Source organism: Colius striatus, chromosome 1 (assembly GCF_028858725.1).
Source record: "Colius striatus isolate bColStr4 chromosome 1, bColStr4.1.hap1, whole genome shotgun sequence".
Taxonomy (NCBI): Eukaryota; Metazoa; Chordata; class Aves; order Coliiformes; family Coliidae; genus Colius; species Colius striatus.
The window spans coordinates 179,793,931-179,809,127 of record NC_084759.1 but is presented as its reverse complement, the minus strand read 5'-3'; the positions used below and the strand labels follow the sequence as shown (position 1 = coordinate 179,809,127).

The following is a 15,197-nucleotide window of genomic DNA, read 5'->3' as shown; positions in this document are numbered from 1 at the left end:
CAATAGAGTAATTTTCTCTCTTAAAAATATGATTAAGATAGGAAAAACTGAGAATATAATCCACATTTCTTACAGTTATTCACAGTCATATTAGAACTATTATTTTGACCGGCACCATCCCTGCCACTGCACACATCAGCACAACTAGGTGTGTATTCTGGCTAGCAGTTAATCTGGAAAATCCATCCTTCTGGTGTTTTTCCAGTCTATCAACTCACTCCGGCAAGTCATCTTCAAATAGCTTATTCATAATTTATTTCAAAACCAATATTTGTGAAATCTTACAAGCATCTCAATAGCACAATGTGTTTTAATAAATATATTTAACTTTAAAAACCAAAATATAATTGATATCTAACACCATACACACAAAAAGCTCTTGTCTAAATATAAAAAAGAGCAGAATACATACATGTTATTTAAATTACGTTTTTCAAGGTGGAAAACCAAGTCTATATTGGCAATCTTTGTTCATATATTTTTAACTTAATTTCTATTTATTTCCTTTCTTATCTCTGAATTTGATATAATACTGTAGTCAACTAAAACACAGGTGTCTTACTTTCTCAAAGAAGTGCTCCAACTAGTAAGAACAAATCCGCTAGTGTGACTAAGACCAATACTCATTGTTAGCAAGATAAAAAAAAAGGCATATATTATCTGTTGTATCTTAAATCACTCATTGCTATTATAATCTTATTTCTAAAAATCATATGGACATACTGCACTGTTCACCTACAGCAATTCTTTAAAAAATAGAAGTGCAATAAATATTATTTGAGGTTTGTTGACCATTGTTCTAAACAGTTAGTCACAACAGCTTTAGAAGTTCATATATTCTGTGTACTTTTAGAAACGTCAGGTCTTATTTTAGCAACTTTATTGTAATATTCAAAATTATGTCACTTAGAGATTATTGAAAACCTATGAAAGTACCAATCTATTTTGTGCTATTTCACAAAGTGATTTTTTTAATAAACTCTTCCTCAGTTAGTCTTTTTTTTAATTACATTTTAAGAGAGTGGTTATTCATCACCAATCTCTTAAAGAATAAAAAGAAAATAAAAATAATATACTCATAACTCTTAAATTTTAGAAAATTTCTCCGAGGGAAGTAACAACATAAACACTAATCGAAATCCCATTGGAAATGATGATAATATTTTCAACAATTATAGTTTTGGTAAAAGCCATTGACAGTTTAACAGCAAGCCAACAGACACCTTTTCCTGGTATACTGTGCATAAAAAGTACTCCCATCTGTTTCAATGCTTTGGCTTTTTCATGGGCTTAAACCTGTCAAATTATTCCATTTGATTTCAGAGAATTCTCATATGGCAATCTATTTTATTTACTTTATCTTCAATAAAATGGTTGACTGAGCATTAGCAACTATGAGACACAAGTTTCAATCAGTCCTCTGGCAAAAGCGTCAATCTACATTAGACCTACTGTGCTGTGAGCTGCAGCCAGAAAGCTGGAGTAAGGCAGGGCAACAGCAAATGGGTGAGCGAGACCTAATAAAGCAGCAGTGAAGAGAGAGAAAACTCTCCCTAGACACTACCACACACTGCTTATATAATGTGTGTGCCTAGTTCAACACACCAGTAGCTCCTTAATAAAGTTGACAGCTAAAAAGGAGCTTCAGACTCCAGCTTTATTTTACATGACAACTGCAGTAATGGTCCTCTACTCTCAAGCAGACCACATTTAGAAACCTGTATTCAGTTCAGTGAAGAATTAAGAGTTCTCACCTCTCCCATTCATGTCATACAGAAAAAAAGAATCATAACATTATTAAGACGCACACCATCTCTCCTCATTTCACACAATTACTTGAAAGAACATAAGATTTCAAGTAGCTTTTCCTTAAAATTTCCATGCTAGAAACCACAGAACAATCAGTGTATTTGAACGATAACTCATTTCTGAAGACAGTATTATTAAGGACTAATTCCAAGAAATGTGGAGCATTCCTCTTAGATGCCGTGAAAATATCTCCCAAAGCACAAACTTTGTAATGTGATGCAAGCTCATATTTGATACGGGTTGTAAAAAAAAAAGATTATTGTAATAGCACTCTTCCCAGCAAATCAGACCATTAAAAGTGCACTTAATGTTCAGCTGAACTGAGATGCTGGCCAGTTTAGTTTGATATTTTGTATAACCATAGCAAGAATTTACTGCCTCATAGTTCCAGGCCACAAATTTGATTCTATCAATGTAAACTACTTTTTGTTAAAAGTTGCCTTCAGGTTCCCCCAAATCAGTAATCTGCAGCTACTCACTATCACTCTGGAAAGATGATTCTAAATTCTATAATAAACATTGTCTGTGTTCTAACATAATTCCGTCAAAATGTAACATATTGTTTATGTTTCAGGCTTTTCCTGGTAGAAACCAAATTGATGACCAAAGCCCACCAATCCCCACGCAGTTACCACTTGGAAAGCAGATACCAACTGTTCCATTCAGCATTACGCCGTATATCCTCCTTCCCCTTACCTACAGCAGTATCAAAACTTATTTGCTTCTGATTAGATGTGTAGTAGAGTTAGCTTTCTTTGTGGACAAAGTTAATGTCAACTCACTATCCAGCTGATGGCAGGACATGCACATCAAACCACATCAACATTATGACCAGCAATGAATTCCTCCATAACTCTTGAGAGAGTTCCAGTTCTTCTGCAATTATATGAGATGTACTTCTGTACTAATCTAACAATATGATTATGTTTGCCCTACACAAACACACATGCATGTAGACTATATATTGGGTAGGCAGACAAAATGCATACATATACAATGAGTGTACATGACATGCTGTTTAAAGTCCTGTAATACAAGGAAGAAACAGGAATGAGCACAATATCTCCTCTTCCAGAAATTGCCAATAAAAGACAAAAGAGCTCGATCGGTTTAACAATAACTAATATCACAACTACAGTTCACTAACACAGAAAAAATTCATATTTAGAAAACTTCCATAGCTTTTTTCCCAAAGTCTAATTAAATCAGAAAATCCAGATGTAACTGTTGCACTAACAGTCCCCAGAAGTGTCCATTTAAATCATCAGTCCAAAAATGGAAGATTTATTTCTCTGCTTTCTTATTTTTCCAGTATGGATTTTTGTCTTGCTTTCAGCTTTTCCAACTCTAACTCAGTTTTCTAAAACCTACTCCTAAACAGTACTGAAAGACAAGGCAGAAAACAGACAGACTGTTTCTGTTAATGAAAAGTTTACTCATGAATATAATTTTCTTTTTCTGTATTTCTACCACTACTTTTATGACTGAATCCCAGTTCTCATTCAGTGCAAAGACATCGTGTCCTGCCATAGAAAAACATCAACTCTAAATGACATACTGAAAAACTAAAACTCAGAATTTACTACTGTTTCCTCATGGACTGCAAAAACATCCCCTTTCCACTTTCATATACTGAAAGAAATAGACACTAGTGCAAAAAGCACCAAAGAGATTTTGGCTTTCTTTAAAGACAGTATTTTTATAGATTGCATTTAACTTAAAGTTATGGAAGAAAAAAATGCAGGAAACAGAAGAACAGTTACTGTCTTCCATATGCTTTAAGTTCCAGACATACTGGAATTCAATAAAATGATACTGCCAAACTATTATAGATGCACAAGTCAGTATTACTGTATTTCTGACATTATTTGGTATAGAACATAGTAAATTTCCAGACAAAAATATCATTAAAAAAAATCTCTTGCTGGCTCACCAGACTTCAATTACTACACAGTTTCTATCAAATGAAAACAATCTCCAAAACACTGACACTGTGAAGAAACTATGTATTACTACAGACAAGTTACACCATTCAGACATGTATAAATACATCATAGAAGTAGCATCATATTTCCATTGCTACCTAGAAAGCAAAGAATCTGACTATTTTTTCATGTTTTCTCCATTGGGTAACATACGAAAAAACACTGTTTTGCAAGTGTATTACTACGTATTAACATGCAGCCATACAGAAATTTATATGTGATGTTAGTAACATCCACAGTTTCCCCATCTACAGTTTTACAACATACCTAAAGCTAGTATCTTCTTTTTTATGGTTTCACAATATTAATTCTCTACCCCTTAGGCCAGTGCTTCAAGTCCTTGGAAAAAGGTGAAGTTAAATCCAAAGAAAGGAATTTTCCCTTCTCATTACACAGTGGGTAAAGACAGTCACAGTGAAACACATGTCAGGATGGTCTTGTTTTACGCTACTTTGAATTAGGTTAAAAAGGTCTGTGCTTCCTCCCAGAGGACAAAACTTAGAAAACTTGTTATAAACATATTTTCAGCACTAGTTGCTCACACCATCATTAACTCCCCTGGAATTACTTATTTTTCTTGCCTTTCCGAGCCATGAAGATGGATATATCAATATTACGGTGCACATAAGTATACCTGAATATTTCATACCTTTGCAATTACAGTGGAACACCACATATTTACTCCAGAAACAGTTGTACATAGAAGCAATTTGGCCTGGTTCCTATAAGGTTAGTTTGTTGTAACCTGTTGAGATCTGTCATCTATCCAATTTAGTATCAGGCAATAGTTCAGTATATTTTGCAATTTACACATTAAAATATAGACTAAAATTTCCAATTTGAAAAAGTCTGAAAATAGTCTCAAGAAATTTTCTACCCCTATAGGAAATGCAAAATGTGAACAACTGCAACACTCAACAGCTAGATTAAGTCTTTGTTGCAGTAGCAAGTATGAAAAATCAGAAATCAATGCAAGTGGCTTTCTGAGTTCTTATCTTACACTAACGCCTTCAGAATGTCCTTTTTCCGATCTCTCTAAGGTAAAAAAAATGATAGGCAATTGTACACGATTCACTCAAGACAGCCATGAAGGTCTGTAGCAAAGCAAATTATTCAGCACAGGCATGCAAAGTGCCAGGGTGGTATTATCCCCACTAACAGTGTTTCTTCATAAGCAGATTCAGACTGTTAACACATAAAGCAGTTCAAACAAGATCTGAACTCACAGTCCTTGACTTCATGGAATATTCCTGGTTAACCAATGGAATAGAGATCATCACAGTTTCAGGAAACTAAGAATATCCAAAGTCAGGGGTTCATTACTACTTAATATTGACTTTTAAAATGTTCTTTTATTACAAAAAATATTTACACAAATACAGTATAAAAGATTTTTCTAAGCAAATTAGCTTATTTATCACCCTCCTACTTGAGCTGACATAACAAAACTATACAGTGAAAATTAACTCCATTTTAGTGAGAAAACCCTGTTTTTACTTATTTTTTGCGGCAGGTGCTAAAAAAGCATGTATGGAAAGCCCCCATGGCTTTTACATTCTCTGCTATCCAATCATATAATACAAACAGTTATATATTTCAGGGAATCAAAGGAAGTGGAGATCGGCTATTTGAATATGGACTTGCAAGCAAGAACAGCAATTCCAGAACAAAAGAAAGTTGCAAAAAATAACACTCAAAAGACTTGTGATGCTTGACCTGTACTCACCTGCTTCTTCTAAGACTCAAAAAGACCTTTTAACTTCAACCTTGAACTGAAATGACGTCCAAAATCAATTCCAGTACCACCATCCTGACAAGACAAAGAAACGTTTATAGCTATTTAGAAATCATTTAATGAAAACAAAATAGAATCTGGCTTTATAACACTCTCTAATTTGTTCAAGATGTGTATAAGCTGATTCATAAATATTCTGGGGAAAAAAAAAATGGAAGTATTTATAATTTTAAATGTTTCTATTTTGACATAAACATTTTGGTTGAATGACCGAGCAAGTTAAAAGAGAAAGATTCTCCCAACAAGAAGTCAGCTCAAATGTAGCCCACAAAGACATGTAATTGTTCATCACGTTTCAGCCTTGCAGTAGAGGGACAGACAAGGCATCAGTCAAAGTCTATTTTTATTCTACTTTTATTATCAAAATACCTAAAGGCAAACAAAGGGAGGCTTCCCTGAAGTAGTTTGTTCCAGACAGAGAACTGCACACAGTATCGCCACCAATAAGTTCATAGGGTCATCTGAAGGAGGGAACAGAAGCTAGGAGACAACATGCCAATGAAATTTAAATCTATATGCATTTTAGGAAGGACAAAAGGACAAGTAAAAAGTGAAAAAAAAGCTTTGAACATAAGACTGTGAGACTGCATTGAAGGGAGAAGGCTGAACGAGACAGAAGAAATGAAGACCATGCAGGTCTGTAGAACTACATTTAAATCACATCTATGCCTGAGCACACTTCTCTCTGCTGAAAATCAACTGGCACAGATTATCCTACATCTGTGCTAGTATATACACCTATGCTAGTATACTACTCACGCTCCAGAACAGAGGGGCTTATATGCTAACTGTCTAACAGAGGTGGTCGAATAAAGGGCTGAGAATTTTCTGGAACAATGTTAGTTTGCAAAGACCAAAACTGTGGCAGAGATCTGGTATTATTTCCAAGCATTGTTTAATTTAAGAATATAGACACAGCCTTAATGCCTCAAAATATGCTACTTCTGAAGCTGATCCTACCAGTTTCTCGATGGTGCCCCTTGGCAATTCTCCCTTGCTGACAAGGTCAGACAGAAGCAGATTGAAGAGTAAAAACGGATGTAGAATTTTATAAAGAAAAGACTGCTTTCCTACAGTTTTAAAAAAAAGCCTATGTTCCAACTGGCATTATTAATATACACTTTGTTACAAGATGTTTGGACATTTAAAAGAGCCGCAGTTCTAACTTCTTCCTTTGTTTGTAGAGTGTAACAAAGCCTGCTGGGAAGGTCGAAGTTCCTAGAAAACTGAAAGCTACCTGGCAGCCTCTGTAGTAGAGTAAGTGAAGAAGGAAGAGCAAAGAATGACAGGCTTGAGGAATAAACACTACATGAAACCCCTGCACTGTAGGACAGCACTGGGAAATGAGAAGGAAATCTTATGAGCTCTTAATACAAAGAGAAAAAGGAAGAAAATGTTAAAAACAGGCAATGATCCTAAGGCAAATATGCCAAAGTGAAAGTGGGTAGCAATTCCTAAAAGTTGTTGTAAAGTAAAATATGTGTCAATGAAACTTTGCTTGATGGTCATGTGGTCACCCTGGATCCAGAATGGGAAAAGTCCAAGCAATTGACAGAGAAGCATTCACCTTGCTTTCCCATTTTCCATTAAAACACCTTCATGGTTATTTTTTCAACAATACGTGTTGTTTGCTGACAGATGTTAATATGTAAGTCTCAAACATCAATATTCTGTATTTCTCTTTTTTCCTATATTTCTTTGTCACAAAATTTTCCAATAATCACTTTTCTTAGCTTGGATTGTATTAAGAATCACATTTTGCTTCAGCTCAGAAAGAAAGATGAGATAGTTATGCTATGTAAATATATCACACCAAAACATGATCTGTTTTGGTGAGATGGAGCCTGCTTAGAAGAAATCTTGGATGATACTTTATCACAATTATTCTTAATACAGAAACAACAACACTGTTAGTCTCGTTTCTCAATTTTTTTAATGTATGTTTTTTAATTATCAAGATTTCTACAGTTTTTTCTGAAGTCAGTATGGAATTCTTAAAGTGGGTATAGAGTAGATGTGGCTGGCAGTCAGAGATACATGGCAGGCCTTATCTATCAGCTTTCTTTTTACCAGTACAAATCCTCACCTTCATAAACTTATCTTTTGACCTGCATTTCGTTGACGCTACATTCCAGTAGAGTTTACTTGACAAAGGTATCTGCCTCTTAAAAATAATATTACTGTAGATGTAAACATTGATCAGTTTTGATTTTTGTTTGAGTCCTAAAACCTGGACCCAAATCATTCCAGTTTTTCCCGTACTATAACATTTCTCTACCATCTTTCCAACTGAGCCAGCACATTCCATCCTTTGGACCGTAGCAGATAAATCTTTCCTGTCATTGTTTACCCATCCCATATTGACAGTGCTTATGGAGATATGTTTCTATTCTTCAATATCTAAAAACTCCATCTGAATTCCATCTGAACCTTAAAAGCTGACAATCAAATCCACAGAACTTGTCAACCAAAGCCTTAAAAGCATCCTGACAGGATTTCTTTTATAAGTACAGTTGCAGTGGATGAAAAGTTCAAGTAATTCTGAACTTCAAGCAATTCAAGCAGCTTAAGGTAGTGTTTACTGAGGCAGGAACACTCGAATCATATGAACAGTAGAACAGAACTCAATTTAAAGTCATCTGCATGCCATCCATCTGTGACTTCGTATTCAGGTCCCTAACATTTGAGCTAAACAAGTAAATAACACAAAGTCAGGCAATATCAGAGGTATCAGAGGTACACTGGTCAATGACTGAATTAATTTGATATGCAGCTGCTCATTAAAAATGAAGACTTAGAGGAATTCTAATAAAATTTGTCTCCAAATGATAAAATGTATAACATTTATGATCATTCACCTACTGCAGAAGCCAGGGAGGTGACAGCCACACCTTCATTGCTGACAATAGTTTAGGTAGGATTTTGACACGCGATATGCTGCATTAGACTTCCTACATTCTAAAGTATTATTTATTATGAGCACAAGTAACAGAATTTGTCTCTTATTTCTGTGAATTGTCATGGCTGTTTCAGAATCACTAGAATATACGAATAATGTAATTCAAAATGAAAGCCAAATTCATGCCTAGATGAAGTTATTCTCTTGAAATTTGACATAAATACATGAACACAACATCAGTGTTCTGTAAGACATTCCTTTTAACTCATTAACTTATTTCTTGCATTCATCTCCTTGCTCATTTTAACACTTACATTGCAAAACCATAAAGATAAGTTTACCTGTTATATCTTTGAACACTGCCTCTGTTTTTATTTGAGGCTACATGCTCTTATTTATCATCTTGCCTTGTTTAAGCCTTTTAAATTTCTTTACATTTTTTTAAATGTAAATAATTCCACTGAAGTGCACTAGCGCTCTTAAGCAGTTCTACTATTTGAAACACCAACAGTCATTCAGACATGTCTCTATTTCACATAAGACCTACTTGTTCACATTTCTTCTATATTAAAAATGGTTCAAACTGTGCATTCTGCTTAAGTGGGTATATTCCAATACAGTACTGCTCACTGAAGCGTCCAGGAATATTTTAGAATGTGGTTGAGGGCCACCTCTATATGATATATTTAGATTATTTTGAATCAGATTGGACCAAAGCCATAACTGGTTTCAGCAAAGCAAGAATTACTTGCTAGAGAGACTAATATTGTAAAAGCAACACATTCAGGGGTACCCCTAGCTTCCACCTTTCCATCACACAGTTTCCCCTTGCAATTAAAAACAAAAGAAGTCTTAATTCATAACAAGACTTCTGAAAAAGTCTTAAATTGCACTATGTCAAAAGGATATCCCAAATTTTATTTGAAAATACATCATTTATATATATCTTCTAAAAGTAAGAAATAGAAATGTTTAATAGTCAGAGGATGAGGTGACACTTTTTTCTGCAGTGTCAACTGACAGGACAAGGGGTAATGGACAAAAGCTGAAAACCAGAAAGTTCCACTTAAGAAAAGACTTTTCTGTGAGGGTGAGGGAGCCCTGGCACAGGCTGCCCGTGGAGGTTGTGGAGTCTCCTGCTGTGTAGGTTTTCGAAATGTGCCTGGACGCGTTCATGTGTGACCTGAGCTAGGTGGACCTGTTTTAGCAGGGGGGTTGGACTAGATAATCTTTAGAGGTCCCTTCCAACCCCTATTATTCAGAGATTCTGTGATTAATTTACACTACAAAAAATATGTGTTTATAATAGTATGTAAATTACAGAACTGCAAATAGAAAAAAAATATATTTCCCTTTCTTCTAGAATCCAAGTATTGAGTTAGACAATTTCTGTGACAAAGAAACACTCAGAAGCTCGTAACCAGATGAGCACTACTGAATGCCATTATAATTAACAAGAACATGCAAAATAAATTAGTAGTTATGTTTCATAATCATTCAAAAGTTAAATGAGCCTATGAAAAGATTGTCATACTACTGTGATCTCATTAGCTCATTTTTACATGCTAACATTACTATTTAGACAAATGAAGGCTGGATTTTTTTATGTTACCAGCGGGTCCAAACAGAAGTACTGTGGTGGTGGGAAAAACCAACTTTTTTTTACTTGGCACAGAGAAAATAATGGATTTTTGAATGCTTCTTCAGCTGTCAACCTTCCTCAGCTGCACCTTTCCACAATTTTCAACAACTGCTATGCATTTATAAAATTTTGCACTAAATTCTATACCATTAAAATTAATCCTTATTTTTTACAACATGGAATTTGCTAATCAAAATGTCTGTACTCAATGAATCAAGACAACACGCAACTGCACAAAGAAATGGTCATGGAAAATAATAAAATTTACAGAAAAGCAGTAAAAATTTATTACTTAATTCTTTCTAAATTGCCCTGACACAGAAAAAAAAGTGACAGAGACTAAATATAGAATTTTCTGATATATCCCATTCACTGTTTAACTGACGTACAGGTTGCATATAACTTCCCAGAAGGAGGAGAGCCGCGTCTATCTGCATGTATGCTCATTTTATTTAGGTCCTACTTTTCCTACAGATAAATAGAACACTGATTACCTGTACTTATCAAGGCACACTGGAGAAAACAGAGAGAGTACAAACAGGAAGCCTGGAGCAAAGGAAGTATCACCACTCCTCAGTCTTTTCTTCCAAACCCTTCACAGAAGCATTGTCTGAAGAGGTGAGTGTACAGAATAAACCACTCCTGAGGCAGATCTAACTTGCTTGACTTGCCCTTAACATGACAGATAATCCATGTTATTATGACATTAATCTTTTAAGTATGCATGATATCAGTATCAAATTCATGGAGATTCCTGAACAAGTTACACAACATGCACAGACAACATGGCTTGCTTTATTTTCAGGCATGTCTGTCTTATAATAAGACAGCTCAGAGAAGAACCACTTTCTACTCATCAAATTTTCTTATCACAATAAACTGTAGCAGCCTATAGTAATTGAGGGAGAAGAACAGAAATGAAAGCACTTAACTATTTAGGAATAGTTTGATCTACATTGCTACAAACTCAGTGGCACTTTAATTTTTTTAATTATTTCCAGAATTATATTTTTTTCCTCTCATTTTCTCATGTGGCATGATTAGAAGGGATTTGGGAATACTATTAGACAAGAATGTTGAAGTAACAACTTCGAAAAAGCATGGCCTCTTAAGAGCACATATATGGTGATCATCCTGAGCTATCTTACATAGTTTGTTCTTGTAAGGAGACATATGTACAGATTTATAAGTCAGTAACACATAAAGTCTAAGAGCACCTGCTCCTTCTGTCATAGTGTATGCACCATATCACAGACTCACTCATGCACTCCCACTAGAAGGCTGTGTAGTCCAAACTGTGAAAAGCAGCACCCAAATTTATACTGAGTCACTTAGGACATCAGCCACATGTACCTTCAAACCTTCCAAAGAAGGCAATTCCACAACCAGGCTTCTCTAGGCAACCTGTTCTGCTGCATAATTGTCCTTTCTCTGAAAAGCTTTTTCTTTTTATTGAACCACAACCTTCACGTGTAAGAGCTTCACATATTCCAACTGCTCCTACATGTAAAGGCCAACCCTCCCACCTTTCCTCTGCCTGACTCTTCCATACAGCTTGCATTCATCACTGAACTCTCACCATTAAATTCCCTCTGCCACTTGGCAGTTTATTCCAATGATGCCTAGTTCTGTGTCTGCTTGTGAAACTCTCTCCAGTTACAAAAAATTCCATCTAAATAAATAAAAAAATCTGAACAACCCCCTCAAACCAATAAAAAATATATATAAAAAAAAACAGACACATAAACAATTTCCAAGAGAAAAGAAACAGTTGAACTCCATGCCCCTCAAAGACTAAAAGGAAAAAATAAGTGAACCAAAGAAATTGTGGAAAAAATGGAAGGAGGGAAAAAATGAAAAACAAAAAACAGTACAAAACAAACAAGAAAAGGTTCTAAGATAACCAACCTGAGTAATCACAATCTCCCACCAAAAAAGCCACCATGAAAATGAAGGCTGGTAATTGTCCCACTATTTACTGTCATTTCCATTAGCTGATTCTTCACAGCATCTGCTAAGTAGCTGTTTCCCACTTTAGCTGAAGAGTGGATTACTCATGGGGCTTCCTCACCACCATGTGTCTTCCAAGGGACTTCCATGGTCTTACCACATCGTCAGTTTGGGCACCTCAAGGACTGCTTAGACTACTGATGAGGCTGGTTGGATATGATCGCCATGGTTCGTCACAAACAATCGTCACAAATTAAATGTCTGTAAGACAACTAGACCGTCACAGAGTTCCCTACTCTAAACCCAACATTTAGCATTATTTCATTTACTGTGTCTTTCACAAAGAAGAGAGTTTTTATCTTTGATGGCAAATTTCTCAGAGAACCTGCCCAGTGGCCTCTCCAGAGGACGCTGCTCACACATCTCTGTCATCCACTCCTTGGTTTCCTACTCAGAGCTACATTGAAGTGCGGAGAGAAAACTTAGATACAGGCTAATCCTCCTTACAAAAGCAAAGGTACAATCAAGTCTTCAGCTACTCTGTATTTTCATATGGACCACTTCAGGTTACTGGACAATCTCAAAAATTCAGGCTTGTTTTCAGACAAAATAGAAAATTACCGTTCCTCATTATCAGATCCATCTGGAAGTTAACAGTCCATTCATGTTAGATAACCCAGAGACTCCTCTTCAGCAATGGCCAAGGAAGATGACACTGAGAAAGAGGAAAGAGAGCATGGTCCATGTTCTGAACCAGTCCCTTAAGACATCTAAGAAACAGAGCACCTTCCTAACACTGAAAAATGTCCCTGTACATATGGCAGATAAATATTAGAGCCATTAGATATTTTTGCCTGTCTGGTATGAGTACACATCAAGTCAGGGTATGACCCAAAGTAAATTTCTAGCCACAGTCAATAATTGCTTTGATGTAGATTGGAATCTATGTCCTTGAAGGGGCAACAAAAGTCAAAAAAACCCTACCACTATTTCAAAGAGGATCACTGAATAAAAATGAGTAAGCTTGTTACACACAAGAAAAAAGGGACAGATACAAGAGTCACATCTTTACAGGTGGCACAGAGACTGATTAAAGACACCTTCTGCAAGCTCAGAAGAAATGCATACAATCTATCAAAAAACACAGAGAAAATACAGAGAAGGGAGCAGTCATGAACAAATAAGATGAAGGAGGTTACGAGAAATAAAAAAGGCAACCTTCTAAAAGCTTCAAGTTGTGTTCAAGTGAAGAAAACAGAAAGGACTGTAATCTCTGGGAGCCTTAAACATAAATACACAGGAAGGTGTCAGAGAGCTGCAGAGACCGTCAGCTGTATATGGGCTGGGGCCAGGAGCAGTGGGTGCTGTCCATAGGCACAGCAGGACCTGGTTGCTCTCAGCCAGGGAGCACAGTAGACCAGGCACAGCCGGGGCAGCCCCAGCCACAGTATCATGCACGTCAGGACAGGCCAAGGCTGGGGATCAGGATAAGGCCTGGTGAGGAGACTCACACATACAGCCACCTAGGAGCTTCTACCCATGGCTGATAGAAGGAGCCACAAAAATATTGGGGTTGCATCCACAGTGGAGGAGACTGGAGAAGTTAGTAGGCCAGATAGCCTCTTTAGAGAGATACATGAGAGGACGTGTCTTAAACTGAAGTTCTTATTAGAGAAGATTAGAACAAAAAGACAAACTAAGCTGTATTTCACTGGACTGTATTTCATCAACAGCTCTAAAAAAAATGTGAGTATGAAATAGCTGACCTTACAATAATGAACAACTGACTGCTTCAAATTGTCTTAGTGTCAAAGGAAGGTTGCAAATACAAAATCAATCCTAAGAAATCTAGAGAAGATCCAGAAAATTACAGAGCAGTACGAACAGAGTTCACATTAGGCAACCTGGTATAGACTACAATAAAGAATATGTGTATGTCAATATATATGACATGTTGGGAAGGTGTCAACATTCCAGTATGAAAAAGAAAGCCATGTTTTGAACAGTTTGTTTGGTTTTTGGTTTTTTTTTAAATGACTGAGTATTTGGACAAAAGAGATCCACTTATAAGTCATGTATTTCCAAAAATCATATTAGAAGCTCTCTTATGCAAAGACTCTAAAAGAAACTAAACTGCATGGGAGTAAAGAAAGGGGGTCCTTGTACTGGCTTCCTGAAGGCCAAATGGCAGTAGTAACTACAAATGATTAGAGCAAGCTGTGAGGAAGAAAAGAGGCACTGGTAAATATCCTTTTCAGGGACTTCAGGCACTCAGCCGTAGTTACGTCCATTTCTCAAGAATCACATGTGTTTCACTCATGGTTCCCCATCTTTCATTTACACAAGGCAATCTACTCTCCACCTGTAAATTAGATTACCCCCAAAGTACACTCACTGACGCCCAGTTCCTCATCTGTAACTGACGAACGACACACCAAAGAAGCTTTGTTCCTAGGAAGCAGCAGACCTAAATGGAGTGTAAGTTCTAGACAGTGACTTCTGCGTCACTGTGCTGGCAGAGAAAGGCCATATGCTGCTACTAAATGCTCACTGCAGCCAGGGTGGTGGTATGGCTGGTTACTGCCAGTGAGCAGAGACCTGCAGCCTATCAGACATAATAGGTAACTGTGCTACTAACCTCTCCGAATGGGCCCTTGGATTCTGAAAAATACATGTCCAGCCTACATGACACAGGTACACAAATGTACCTCAAAGAAGTTGATCCATTTTTGTTAGCAGAAGCTCTCATGAACAAAATTACATGCTTTAAAAAATATTTTTTACTTGGCCACTCTAAGTAGTTGCTCTGTCATACCTTAGCCACATTTTTCTGAGATCCAGTGTGACTTTAGGACAAGAACTTTAAGTTGTATGAAAAAACGTGAATTCAGCTTTTGAAAATATACTATATGTAGAGTCTATATGCCACCTGCAGCTTTTGGGAACTGCCTCACATACCTTCAGAATTGCATTACAACTCTTCACACTCAGCAGCTTTCTGTATGAGATTCCATAGTAAATACAGAAGTTTTTTTTAATTACTTTTTGGACAATACTGTCATAGTAGCAAAGCCTGTTACACTAGTGATCTAAAACAACGGTAAAAAGCCAAAGACA

At 36.3% G+C, this 15,197-nt stretch overlaps 1 protein-coding gene across 5 annotated transcripts in view; it reads right to left on the bottom strand.

The window, feature by feature from the left end:
• The window catches only part of FOXP2 (forkhead box P2), a 417,694-nt gene that overhangs the window by 282,560 nt on the left and 119,937 nt on the right, over positions 1-15,197 (bottom strand). For 4 of the 5 annotated variants that reach the window (XM_062017492.1, XM_062017511.1, XM_062017521.1 and 1 more), the window contains exon 3: positions 5,521-5,604. The gene's annotated coding sequence lies outside the window, so the exon portion shown is untranslated. Of the gene's footprint in view, positions 1-5,510; positions 5,605-15,197 lie in introns of all 5 variants that reach the window. The other variant, XM_062017501.1, reaches the window with a different exon arrangement.